The sequence below is a fragment of the Saccopteryx leptura genome, chromosome 4 (assembly GCF_036850995.1).
Source record: "Saccopteryx leptura isolate mSacLep1 chromosome 4, mSacLep1_pri_phased_curated, whole genome shotgun sequence".
Lineage (NCBI taxonomy): Eukaryota > Metazoa > Chordata > Mammalia > Chiroptera > Emballonuridae > Saccopteryx > Saccopteryx leptura.
Window position 1 is genome coordinate 75,581,847 of NC_089506.1, and position 14,877 is coordinate 75,596,723.

General features: G+C 36.2%; 1 non-coding gene across 1 annotated transcript; it reads right to left on the bottom strand.

Annotated features, from left to right (window-relative positions):
- Nucleotides 1-5,313: 5,313 nt before the first annotated feature.
- Nucleotides 5,314-5,526, bottom strand: LOC136404562 (small nucleolar RNA U3). The gene has a single exon (XR_010751305.1). It is a non-coding gene; the product is annotated as a small nucleolar RNA U3 (small nucleolar RNA).
- Between the last annotated feature and the right edge of the window lie 9,351 nt (nt 5,527-14,877).

The window sequence follows — 14,877 nt, forward strand, 5'->3', positions numbered from 1 at the left end:
TAAACATAAAGGTAACTCAAATATGACCTACGGTGATGCAGTGGATAAAGTGTCGACCTGGAATGTTGAGCCATCAGTTTGAATCCCTGGGCTTATTGGGTCAAGCCACATATGAGAAGCAACGGTTGATGCTTCCCACAGCTCTCCCCATCTTTCTCTCTCTTTCTTCTCTTTAAAAAAAAATCAATAAATAAAATCTTAAGAAAAATGTAGCTCAAAATTAGAGCCTGGTCATCTTCATGAGTGTGGAGCTGATCAAGTTTTAAGTTATCAGTATTCAGTGCATTAATTTATAATTGCAATGAATTATGTTAGAATTATGTTAGAACTTTTGGATGCCAACTTGTTCATTGGGTCTGACACTTTTTCTATTGCTTATTGATTTATTTTTGACTTTACTCATTTATTTGAGAAATGTTGTAATATGAGTCTCTATGGAAATGCAGGGTATCAGGCCCTGGTCGGATGGCTCAGTGGATAAAGGGTCACCCAGCACACCCAAGGTGGACCTTTGGTCAGGGCACATACAAGAAGTAATCAATGAGTACATTACAGAGTGAAACAAAGGGTTAATGCTTCTTTCTTTCTCCCCCCACCCAATTAATGGAAAAAAAAAAAGAAAAGAAATGCAGGGTATCATATGTGTGTTTTGTTTATAAATATAGGACAAGTGTAAGTTTCTTAATAGCTCCCAAAGGACTAAGTTAGAGCATGTAAGTGGCTACATCAAGTTAAATTAATTAAACTAAATTAGTTAACTCATATTAATAAAGAGATACTGCATATTAGATTGCCAGTATAACTCATGCCAACTGTTGGAAAAGTTGCTTCATCTGAATAAGAACTCATGTTGAATTAACAAAAATAATTTTATTTTGGGGGTTGGTTAGAGGGGGATTAAGATGCAAAAACATTTTTCCCTGTGGTTGGGCTTTAAAGGAATTCAGCCTTTAACTATTTTTTCCATAAATTTACCTCAAGAAAAAATATCCTAAGTTATGCTTTAGAGGAAATAAGGGCTTATTTCACATTCAAGTACTTTTTAAAGTGTAGTATCTCTTTTGTTAGAGAGTACATAGAGTTCAATAAATAATGTGTTCTGGTGCAGAAACAATAACAAACTGCTTCCTATAATAAACTGCTCATTTTATAATGAAGAATTTTTTTTATCTAGAAATGTACTAATTTTGGAGTACACTCTTTCCAGAGCATTAAATGTTCTTCAGTCAAATTAATGTAGTCATTCTGCAAGCATTACAACAATATTCCTTGAATTCAGTTGCATGCTAAAAAGTTTATATTTCACCCAGGCTAAATTTAGTGACTCTAAAAGACAGTTGATATGCAGATAGGAGTTAATATCCAAAATTTATAAAGAACTGATACATCTCAACACCAACAAAACAAACAATTTAACTGATACATGAGCAGAGGATTTGAATAAACACTTCTCCAAAGAGGATATGCATATGGTCAATAGATATATAAAAAGATGCTCAATGCCACAAATCATAGAGAAATGCAAATTAACATCCTAAGGGTAGTCACCCATGAAAAAACAAAACTTAAATATGTAGCATAAGAAAAGAAGAAATAGAGGAAAAAAGCACAGAATACCACCAAACCAAAAAAAAAATGACAGAAACACAAAAGAGAAGAACCAAATGAGACACAGAGCTACCAGAAGACAAAACACACAATGGCTATAGGAAAGCCACATATGTCAATAATTACCTTAAGTGTAAATGGACTGAACTCACCAATAAAAAGGCAGAGAGTAACAGACTGGATCAAAGAGCAAAACCAAACAATGTGCTACCTCTTGGAGACACAGGAGACACATCTAAGTTACAGGGACAAAAGTAGACTCAAAGTGAAAGGCTGGAAAACAATTCTCCAAGCAAAAAATACCTAAAGAAAAGCAGCTGTAGTCATACTTATATCTGACAATACTGACTTCAAGAAAACAAAGGTAATAAGAGACAAAAATGGACATTTCATAAAGATAAAGAGGATATTATATCAAGAAGATATAACACTTCTTAATACAGATGCACTGAATCAGGAAGCACAAAAAATATATATCTAAAACCTGACCTAAAAATAGAAACAGACAAAACAATCATACTTGGAGATCCCAACACACCATTGACAGTATTAGATAGCTCATCCAAACAAAAATCAATATGGAGATATTGACCTTAAATGACACATTAAACAAAATGAACATAATAGACATTTGCAGAACATATCATCCCAGAACATCACATTATACATTCTTTTCCAGTATGCATAAAACATTCTCAAGGATAGATCATATATTGGGCCACAAACCAACTTCAATAAATTGAAGAAGATTAAAATTATACCAAGCATATTCTCTGACCATAAGTCTTTGAAATTAAAATTCAACTGCAAAGAGGAAGTAAATAAACCCATACAAATTAAACAGCATACTTCTAAAAATTGACTGAGTCAATTCACTGCGTGGCGCAGTGAATAGAGCATCAGACTGGGATGCAGAGGACCGAGGTTCGAGACCCTGAGGTCGCCAGCTTGAGCACGGGCTCATCTGGTTTGAGCAAAGTTCACCAGCTTGGACCCAAGGTCGCTGGCTCAAGCAAGGAGTTATTCGGTCTGCTGAAGGCCCATGGTCAAGGCACATATGAGAAAGCAATCAATGAACAACTAAGGTGTCATAACAAGGAACTAGTAATTGATGCTTCTCATCTTTCTCCATTCCTGTCTGTCTGTCCCTATCTGTCCCTCTCTCTGACTCTCTCTGTCTCTATAATAAAAAAAAAAAGAAACCAACAACAAAACAGCCAACCAAATAGGAGTTGATATTTACATACAACAGCTCTGATAAGGGGTTAATATTCAAAATAAATAAAGAACTCACAAAGGTCAACAACAAACATGCAAATAATCCAATTAGAAAATGGGGAGAGGACCTGAACAGACACTTCTTCCAAGAAGACATACAAATGGCGAGAAGATATATGAAAAGATGACCATCTTCACTAGCTATTCGAGAAGTGGAAATAAAAATTACAATGAGATACCACCTCACACCTGTTAGATTGGCTATTATCAACAAGACAGGTAATAACAAGTGCTGGGGAGGCTCTGGAGAAAAAGGAATTCTCATTCATTGATGGTGGGAATGTATACTGGTACAGCTATTAGGGAATACAGTATAGTAGTCCCTCTAAAAATTAAGAATAGAACTACCATATGACCCAGCAATCACTCTACAGAGTATCTACTCAAAAAACTCAAAAACATTGGTACACAACACACATTCACCCCCATGTTTATGGCGGTATTATTTACAGTGCCCAAGACATAGAAATAATCAAAGTGTCTCTCGATAAAGGACTGGATAGAGATGATGTGGTACATATATATACAATATTACTCAGACATAAGAAATGACGACATATTGCCATTTATAGCAACATGGATGAACCTTGAGAACATTATGCTAAGTGAAATAAGTAATCAGAAATAGCTAAGAACTACCATTTTTCCCATGTATAAGATGCTCCCATGTATAAAACACACCTTAATTTTGGGGCCCGAAATTTGAAAAAAAAAAATGTATTACATAAAGTTATTGAATTCAGGTTTGATTCATCATAAAATTCATACAACTCCTCATCACTGTCAAAAGTTCCATCCATCAGCTTGTTCTCGTCTGTGTCTGATGATGAATCACTATCTTCATATATTGCCTGGTCCTCAGTTCCATCTATGGCATTTGAAATGCCACACTGTATGAGATGCACCCAGTTTCAGACCTCAAATTTTTTGAAAAAAGGTGCATCTTATACATGGGGAAATGCAATATGTGATTTCATACATAGGTAGGATATAAAAATGACATGGACATAGATAAAAGTAAAGTGGTTACCAGGGGAGGAAGTTGTGGGGAAGAGAGTAAAGAGGGACAAATATACGGCGACAGAGAGTGATTTGACTTTGAGAGATGGGCACACAACACAATCAATATAGTTCAAATGCTATAGAAATATTTACCTGAAACCTATGTATTTTTATTGATCAATGTCACTCATTAAATTTAATTTTCTATGTAAAAATTTTTTTTAAAGTGTTACCATTCCTTGGAATATTTTTAGGCTTAATTTATTTTTAGTCTTTCTGTCAATATTTACCAGTCATAATATTTAAATTCTGGCCCATACAGACACATAAGTATTCACCAGTAACTTAAGTCAACAAGACATTTACTGCCAGATTGTCCTAAATGGCAAAACATATCTACAGATGAATTCATTCTAAAATGTGCTCTTTTTTGGTACTTTAGAAATGTAGTATCAAGATTCTAGATTTGCATTCAAAGGCAAGGCTCCAATGTACTTTAATTGTGTGTCCGTAAAGTCTTGGTGCACTTTTGACCGGTCACAGGAAAACAACAAAAGATGATAGAAATGTGAAATCTGCACCAAATAAAAGGAAAACCCTCCCAGTTTCTGTAGGATGATGTGGCAGCATGTGCACATGCGCAGATGATGACGTAACACTGTGTATACAGTGGAGCAGCCCACGGCCAAGCCAGTCAAGATGTGGACGGTACAGAGGAAAGTTCAGTGTGTTCTGTGGCTCGCTAAATTCGAATCCATGACCAAAGTGCAACGTGAATATCGGTGCGTTTATAACCAAGCACCACCACATAGGAATAACATTACTTGGTGGGATAAGCAGTTGAAGGAAACAGGCAGTTTGGTGGAGAAACCCCGTTGTGGTAGGCATCAGTCAGTGACGAGTCTGTAGAGGCTATACGGGATAGCTACCTAAGGAGCCCTAAAAAATCTGTGCATGAGCCCACATCGAACTGCACTGAATAGGTATGAAACTGGGAGAGTTTTCCTTTTATTTGGTGCAGATTTCACATTTCTATTGTCTTTTGTTGCTTTCCTGTGACCTGTCAAAAGTGCACCATAACTTTATGGACACACTGTAATATATAAGCCTTTCATCCCCAAACTTTAAAGTTTCTTATTAACTTCATTTAAGATATTCAGAAGATAAACTTAGTTAATCACTGTCAATTTAATATTATGAGTGGTAGGCTTAGAAAGATGGTGCATCTTCTGACCTTCTATGCTGACACCCCTCTTTTCCTTGGTTCTGTATCCTTATCTCCAAAATTGACAAAGTTTTTGTACCTCATTTGTTCATCTTTATGTTAAGCATAATAATCACTGCTTCCCAAGGTTGTTTTAAAGATTAAGATAGATCATGTATGTAAAGCTGAGTATTTGGTAAGAATGGTGTCATTTTTTTTTTCCCACTGAGACTGCGTTCTCTCCCTCTTACTCTCTCAAGTGAGCAGAAGAACAATCATCAATGGCAAAGGGCAGTTGCACAAGCAACACCATGAGCCGGCTTCACGCTCAAGAGAGAACACTGCATCTCCTTCTCATGGTTTCGGGTGCTCTCATGATCAGAGAAACTTCTCTAGTAACGAACTATAGAAATGATCCCTGAAAGTATAGTCTTAAGAAGAAGGGTGTCATTTAGTTAGGACATGATAATGATACTTATTTTGAACTGATTAATACAGTTCCAGGATGTAGTTTGAAAAAGAATTGCTGAACTTAGGTTGATTCTTGATTTGTCATAAATAGTCAAGTGGATTTGAAGTAATAAAAAAACCTTAACTTCAAAATTTTGGTTAATTGTTTAAAAATATGCAATATATTTCTAATAGTTACCTTTTAAATCTTCATTTAAAGTCTGTAAAAAAAAAAAACCCCACAAATGTCTTTGTATGCACATTTGTTTGCTGCATCATGGAAATAAAACAGTGATGAATTCCACATCTGGGTAGGTGTATTTGTTTTCTATTGCTGCATAACAAATTACCACAAAACCTAGCCACTAAAAATAATACCCTTTTATCAGCTTAGCAGACTATTTCAGAAGAATGACTTCTTTAATAAATACCCATTTTTTATCTCCCAGTTTTGTAAGTCAGAAATCTGGGCAGCTTTGATGGAGTTAGGCTCTCACAAGTCCAGAATCAAGTTGTCATCAAGTCTGGGAGCTTTGGAGAAAGAATATGCTCCCAAACTCTGCCAGATTGCTGGCTGACTCCAGTTCTTGCTGTGGAGGAATCAAGGCCCTCTGTCCTCGCAGGCTCGCAGCTGGTGTTAGTCTCCGAAATGGAAGATCACTCTCCAGCCCTTGCACATGGCTCGCTCTGTCTTCAAAGGCAGCAATGATGTACTAAATCCTTTTCATGCTTACAATCTCTCTTCTGCTATCTTCTGGAGAAAAGTCTATCTTACAGGGATGATGTAATTAGTTCGGACCCACCCAGATAGTATTGCTTTTGAGATTCTCTTAAAGTCAGCTGACTAGTAACCTTCATTACACCTGCACCATCCCATTTACCTTACAATGTAAAATAATCAGGGGAATAAGAATAGGCGTCAGAGGTCATGGGGTCATCCTAAGGTTCTATCTGCAACAGAAAAATGAGAAGAGGCCTGGGAGCTGAAACCTAAGAGAGATGAAGAGTTCTGCGCAAGTGCAGAACCGGAAATGAACGTGATGACAACGAACCCCAAGGGGATCGGGCAGCGGGGCTTGGCTGACATCTGACCCACACAGCCTTTCTACAGAGCATTTTAAGGTATTAGGCACTTTGACATAAAATATATTTCACATCAATCAGTAGTAAGAGCAAAATTCAGAAATCCGTAACATCAGATGGTTCACACTGACTGTTTCCTGTGCCCACGGGTAAGACATGCTTTCATCAGGCTCAAAAACCATGGACATAAATGTATTGTTAATAAAATTGCAGAAATATGTTGCTGGAACAACAGATTTGAGAAACTATCTGTGAATTGAGGAAAACAAACCTTAAGATGTTGCTCTCAAGGTGTTGTAAAAATGTTGCAGCTCTCGAGAGTGATTTTTACAACAGCATAACAGGTTGACTAAAGTTGTCAGAGAGCTCCTTGAAAACAACTGAAGTCAGTACGTGACTAGTGCGTACATGATGACGAAAAGCACAAAAGTGAGACTCAGAAAAATCTCATCGCTCACTGGCCATCCTGGAGGGTCACTAATCTGGTTTGGGGCAGGTGAAAGGAAAAAATAGGATAAACATTTTTAAATGACCTTTGTTAATAAAGCATAGCTAACATTGAGAAAGATAAATAGATGATAAGTGTCTAGCTCCATGAATTATTACAATATGAATATACTCATGTAGCCAGCTGCCAAATCAATAATTAGTCCAGCACCTACCCAACTGCCTCTGTCCCTTCACAAGGTCAACTCTCCTACCAATGGGTATCCCTTATATTGACTTCTAATCCAAATTAGTTATGCCTCATTTTCAATGCTATATAATTAGAGTTATACAGTACATATTCATTTGTGCCTGGCTTTTTTAAACATTATATTGCCATGTATAAATGTAGTTTATTGTCACTGAAGCATAGTATTAAATCAGATGAATTTACTACAATTTATTTATCCATCTACCATGGTATATTTGGGTCATTTCCAAGTTTTGTAGTTAATAGTACTGCTATAACAAATAGCCAAACATATTCCTCCTCCAAACACCCTCCCACTCCCTACATTTCTATGTGTTGTTACACCTAGCCAAGGAATTTTTGGATCATACTGGATGTATATGTCTGGTACTACTAGATGATATCAAATACATTTCCAAAGTGGTTATACCTAATATATTATTATCCTTACTTTAGCAATTCCTCTGTGTGTAGTAGTAGTATCTAACTATGCTTTTCTTTTGCATTTTCCTGATGATAGATAAGATTATATACTTTTAATATGTTTGTTGGCTGTTTGGTTAAACTCATTTGGTAAAGTATTTATTCACTTTTGCCCATATTTCTCTCTCTCTCCTTTTTTTTTGTTAATTTGTGAGATTTCTTTTTTTTCATTATTTAATTAATTGTGTTTACATAGATTCTAGGGTTGCCCCCCTCCTCCTTATTCCCCTCAACATCTCCCTTGCGCCTCCCTACAGGGCCCTCCCCCCTTCTCTTCAGGATTATCCCATCCTATCACCCCTTTCCTTCTGTTCTCTTTTCCTCTGGTCCCTTTGATCCCTCCTCTGTCTCAATCCCATTCCTCAATTCTCATTGTTCCTTGGGTTCCTCAAATGAGTGAGGTCATAGGATATAGTTCTTTCTCACCTGGCTTATTTCACTTAACATAATAGTTTCCAGGTCCATCCATGTTGTCGCAAAAGGAAATATTTTCTTCTTTTTCATGACCCCATAGTATTCCATTGTATTATATATATGTTTTTTAATCCACTCGTCCACTGATGGACACTTAGGCTGTTTCCAGACCTTGGCTATTGTGAACAATGCTGCCATAAACATGGGGGTGCATTTCTTTTTTTCAGTCTGTGATATGGTGTTCTTGGGATATATTCCTAAAAGAGGGATGCCTGGGTCAAAAGGCAGATCCATTTTAATTTTTTGAGGAATCTCCATACTGTTTTCCACAGTGGCTGCACCAGTCTGCATTCCCACCAGCAGTGCAGGAGGGTTCCCCTTTCTCCACATCCTCGCCAGCACTTATTGTGTGTTGTTTTGTTAAAGAGCACCATTCTGACTGGTATGAGGTGGTATCTCATTGTGGTTTTAATTTGCATTTCTCTAATGATTAGTGATGTTGAACATTTTTTCATCTGTCTATTGGCCATCTTTATGTCCTCCTTGGAGAAGTGTCTATTCATTTCTTTTGCCCATTTTCTTATTGGATTGTTTGTCATCCTGGTGTTGAGTTTTACAAGTTCTTTATAAATTTTGGTTATTAACCCCTCACCAGACATATTGTCAAATAAGTTCTCCCATTGTGTGGTTTGTCTTTTTATTCTGTTCATATTGTCTTTAGCTGTACAAAAGCTTTTTAGTTTAATATAGTCCCATTTGTTTATCCTTTTATTTCACTTGCCTGTGGAGATAAATCAGCAAATATATTGCTGTGATATATGTTGGAGAGCTTACTATGTTTTCTTCTAAGATGCTTATGGTTTCACAGCTTATATTAAGTTGTTTATCCATTTTGAGTTTATTTTTGTGAATGGTGTAAGTTGGTGGTCTAGTTTCATTGTTTTACAGGTAGCTGTCCAATTTTGCCAACACCATTTGTTAAAGAGGCTGTCTTTACTCCATTGTATGCTATTACCTCCTTTGTCAAATATCAATTGTCCATAAAGGTGTGAGTTTATTTCTGGGTTCTCTGTTTTGTTCTATTGATCTATATGCCTGTTCTTATGCCAGTACCAAGCTGTTTTGAATACGATGGCCTTGTACTATAACTCGATATAAGGAAGTGTAATACCTCCCACTTTATTCTTCTTTTTCAAGATTGCAGAGGCTATTTGTGTTCTTTATTGGTTCCATATAAATTTTTGGAATATGTGTTCTATATCTTTGAAGTATGTCATTGGTATTTTAATTTGTATTGCATTGAATTTATAGATTGCTTTGGGTAATATTGATGTTTTAATGATGTTTATTCTTCCTAACCATGAACACAGTATATTTCTTTCCACTTGTTTGTATTATATCTTCCTCAATTTTTTTTATTAATGTTTTATAATTTTCCAAATACAAGTCTTTAACCTCCTTGGTTAAATTTACACGTAGGTACTTTATTATTTCGGTTGCAATAGTGAAGGGAATTGTTTCCTTAATTTCTCTGACAGTTCATTGTTGGTGAATAAAAATACCTCTAATTTCTGTGTATTAATTTTATACCCTGGCACTTTGCTGAATTCATATATCAGGTCATGTAGTTTTTTGACTGAGACTTTAGGGTTTTCTATATACAGTATACTATCATCTGCAACTAATGACAGTTTTACTTCTTCTTTTCCAATTTGGATGCCTTTTATTTCTTCTTGTCTGATTGCTGTAGCTAAGACTTCCAGAACTATGTTGAATAAGAGTGGTGCAAGGGATTGTAAAAAAAATAAAAAGGGGGGGCACCCCTGCCTTGTTTCTGATCTTAAGGGGATTGCTTTTAATTTTTCCCCATTGAGTATGATGTTGGCTGTGTGTTTGTCATAGATGGCCTTTATCATGTTGAGGTATGTTCTCTGTATTCCCACTTTGCTGAGAGTTTTGATCATGAATGGGTGCTGGATTTTATCAAATGCTTTTTCTGCATCTATTGAAATTATCATGTGGTTTTTCTCCTTCCTTTTGTTTATGTGATGAATCACATTGATTTATGAATACTGTACCATCCTTGCCTCCCCAGAATGAATCCCACTTGATCATGATGTATGATTTTTTTCATATATTGCTTGATCCGGTTGGCTAATGTTTTGTTGAGGATTTTAGCATCTAAGTTCATCAGGGATATTGGATAATTTTCTTTCTTTGATGTCTTTGCCTCGTTTTGGAATCAGAATTATGCTGCCTCATAAAAGGAGCTTCGAAGTCTTCCCTCCTCTGAAATTTTTTGAAATGGCTTGAGAAGGATAAGAGTTAGTTCTTCTTTGAATATTTGGTAGAATTCCCCTGTGAGAAGCCATCCGGCCCAGGACTATTCTTTGTTGGGAGTTTTTTGATAACTGTTTCGATCTTATTTGTTGTAATTGATCTGTTTGGATTTTCTGATTCTTTCAGATTGATTTTTGAAATATTATATGTTTCAAGGAATTTGTCCATTTTACCTAGGTTGACTAATTTTTTTGCATATAGTTCTTCATAGTATTGTATTACAATATTTTGTATTTCTTTTGTGTCGGTTTTTATTTCTCCTCTCTCACTTCTAATTTTATTTATTTGAGTCCTCTCTCTTTTTTTCTTGGTGAGTCTGGTTAAGGGTTTATCGATCTTGTTTACCCATTCAAAGAACCAGCTCTTGGTTTTATTGATCCTCTGTATTGTTTCTTTAGCCTCTATCGCATTTATTTCCACTCTGATCTTTATTATTTCTTTTCTTCTACTACCTTCAGGCTTTACTTACTGTTCTTTTTCTAGTTCTTTTAGATGCAGGGTTAAGTTGTTTATTAGAGCTTTTACAACTTCTTAAAGTATGCCTGTGGTGCTATGAACTTTCCTCTCAGGACTGCATTGGCTGTGTCCCATAAATTTTGAGTTGTTGTATGCTCATTATCATTCGTTTTTAGGAAATTTTTTTTTATTCCTTCTTTGATCTCATTGTTAATACATTTGTTATTTAATAACATGCCATTTTGTTTCCATGTGTTTGAGAATTTTTCATTTTTTCTGTTCTGGTTGATTTCTAATTGCATGCCATTTTGATCAGAGAAAGTGCTTGATATGATTTCAATCTTCTTAAATTTATTGAGACTGCTTTTGTGCCCTAACATGTGGTCTATCCTAGAGAATGTACCATGAGCATTTGAAAAGAATGTGTAGTCTGCTGCTTTAGGGTAAAAGGTTCTAAAGATATATATTAAATCTAGTTGATCTAGTATGTCCTTTAAATCTGCTGTTTCTTTGTTAATTTTCTTTCTTGAGGATCTATCTAGTGATGTTAGTGGGGTATTGAAATCCCCTACTATTATAATATTGCTGTTGATCTCACCCTTTATATCCATCAAAATCTGCTTTATATATTTAGGTGCTCCTATATTATGTGCATAAATATTTATAATGGTTATCTGTTCCTGTTGGATTGCTCCCTTTATCATTATGTAGTGACTTTCTTTATCCCTTACTATAGCCTTTGTTTTAAAGTTCATTTTGTCGGGCATAAGTATTGCTACCCCAGCTATTTTTAATTTCCATTTGCATGAAATATTTTTTTTCCATCCTTTTACCTTCAGTCTATGTGTATCTTTTGTTTTGAGGTGTGTCTCTTGTAGACAGCATATGTATGGGTCCTGTTTTCTTATCCATGCAGCTACCCTATGTCTTTTGATCGGATCATTTAATCCATTTACATTTAAGGTTATTATTGATATATAGTTGTTTCTTGCCATTTTATTCTTTAAAGTTTTATTCCTCGTTTACTATATTCTTTTCCCTTTTTGTCCTGTTTACAACAAGCCCCTTAACATTTCTTGCAGCATTAGTTTGGTTGTAATGAACTCCTTGAGTTTTTTTTGTCTGGGAAGCTTTTTATTTCCCTTCAATTTTAAATGATAGCCTTACTGGATAAAGAAGTCTTGGTTGTAGGTTTTTGTTCTGCATTACTTTGAATATTTCTTGCCATTCCCTTCTGGCCTTAAGTGTTTCTGTTGAGAAGTTGGAAGTCATCCTTATGGGGGCTCTTTTGTAGGTGATAACATTTTTTTCTCTAGCAGCTTTTAAAATTTTCTCTTTATCTCTTAGTTTTGTTATTTTAATTATGATGTGTCTTGGTGTAGATTTCTTTGTGTTTCTCTTTAGTGGAGTTCTCTGTTCTTCTTGAACTTGTGTGACACTTTTTCCTGCATCAATTTAGGGAAGTTTTCAGCTATGATTTCATTGCACAAGGTCTCTATCTTTTGTTCTATCTCTTCTTCTTCAGGAACCCCTATGGTGCAGATGTTGTTTCTCTTTAGGTTGTCACAGAGCTCTCTTAAAGTTTCCTCAGATTTTTTCAGCCTCTTTTCTTTTTGTTGCTCTGCTTCTGTGTTTTTGTTTATCTTGTCTTCTAAATTGCTGATTCAATCCTCTGCTTCAGCCAGCCTGCTATTAATTGCTTCTAGTATAGTCTTCATTTCTGATATTGTATTTGTCATTTCTGACTGGATCTTTGTTATAATTTCAATGTCCTTTTTGATGCTTGTAATCTCTTTATTATATGCTCATTGTGTCCATCCAATGTGTCCATCTAAGATCTTTCAGCAGTCTAATAATCCTTATTTTAAACTCTGCATATGGTAGTTTGGTTAATTTCATATCACTCAGTTCATTTTGTGGAGGTTTCTCTTGTTGATTTATTTGGATTACACTTCTCTGTCTTCTCATTATGTTTGTGTGTTTGGTTGTGTTGTTTGTAGAGCTGGTTGAGTCTAGGTTTGGTGTTGTCTGCCTCCAATTTTCAGTTGTGTTATTTCTAGGTCTTCTTGGGTTGGCATCAGCTGTTGTTTATAATCCACTGTCAGATTTGGCTTTTCTAGTAGAGCCACTTTGAAGTCTTGATTTGTTTGTTTTCTTCTCAGTTTTCTTAACTCAGTGGTAGTCTTGTTTACTGATCTCAGCAGGGGGCTTATTTGAAACTGTATCCAGGAATGTGGTGGGTGTAACTTGAGACTCTGAAGGCCTGATCCGCCAGCTATTTTCTGGGGGAAGTGCTTTCTCCCTTCAGTAGGGGGAGGTGTATCTCAGATTTCCTTAGAGACCTGAGTTACTGCCCTTCTTCCACACTTCCTGTTTTCAGCTGTATCTTGTCACACTGATTAGAGCTGGAGAGATTTCTGGAGATGTGTCACCCAGAACCACTTTAGGCTTGTGCTGTGTGGAAGAATCAACCCCTCCCCCAGCTATAGCCACCTCTGCACTGGATGAATCAGCTTCTAAGGTCATCCTATGCATTCTTCTGACTGTCACCATCTGTCTCTCTCTCCCCACTTTTCTATTGGAAGACAAGCCAGCTGTCTCAGCACATCTCATTCCCAGGTCCCCAGGCAAGTGGCTGTGAGTGACATTTTCTGCTCTTCTCCTTGGAATGAGAGTCCTTCTGAACTCTCAGCCTCATCCCCTCTTTGTTCCTGGAAGCAGGAAAGACCCACCACTCCTCAGCACTCCTTACCAGGCCCAGTGTGGTTTCTTCTTTGCTTCTTGTTTTTTGAGAGCTGTTCTTGTAATTCAGAGTTGGTTTTTCACACTGATTGTTCTAAATTAATTTGTAATCCAGTTTGGTGGTGTAACTGGGAATCTGTGCATCTGCCTACTCCACTGCCATCTTGGTATCTCATGAGATTTCTTTATATATTTTGGTTTTCAGCCTTTTGTGGGTTATAGATGTTTTCCACTCTTTGACTTGTTTATTCATGATCTTAATGGTTTGTATCAATAAATAAACATAATTATAAAGTTCAATAATTTTTTTTCTTTCTGGTTGGTTTTATTTGTGAATATCTGATTAAATTTCCTGAAGAGTTCCACTTCCACTTAGCAACTAGAAAGCTTCAATATAACATTGCACCCATCCTAACAGAAAGGATAAGTTGAATAATTTTCAAAATTATACATTCTCTTGAACTCAACTGAGATATGGGGTTGCAAAGCAAACAGATAAACTTAATTTTAGAGTGACAAGCCTCTCTGAAGAAAATTGGGAAACTCAATTTTTTTCTGGTTTGACACAGCACCAGAGGAAGAGGCAGAGCAAGTAAGAAAAAACTCTCCTGAAATTTAAACAATTTTCTAAGTGTTGAGCATGAGCTCACATATCATTTTAGAATATCTGTGAGCTCAGACAGAAAGGGAGTTTGTATTCGCTCTCTGGCTTTTTTCTATGACTCTCCACTAGGAGCTTTCAGGAAAGATGTGAGAAGCTGCTACTAGGGGACAAGTGTGAAACATCAGCCACTTTCCCAGACTATTAGCTCATAGGAAGTGAATGCAATAAGCTACTGGGGAAGGGTGACAATTGGTCTTGTGCCCAAGGCCACCAATGTAAAGGAAATAGTGCCTCTGGTAGAAGAGTAGAAAGAACCTAGCAGGACCAACGGTGGTCTGCCAACAGGTGTGGGAGTGTGGGTCAAAGAGTAGATAGGGATCCTTCCCATGACATGGGTACAGGGTCTACTATAGACCCCACACTAAACACAAAATATAAAAGAAACATACAAAAGCCAATAGTATTTCTATGTACTAGCAATGAACACTTGGGTACTAATATTAAAAATATAATATACAATTATTTTAAAAGAATGGA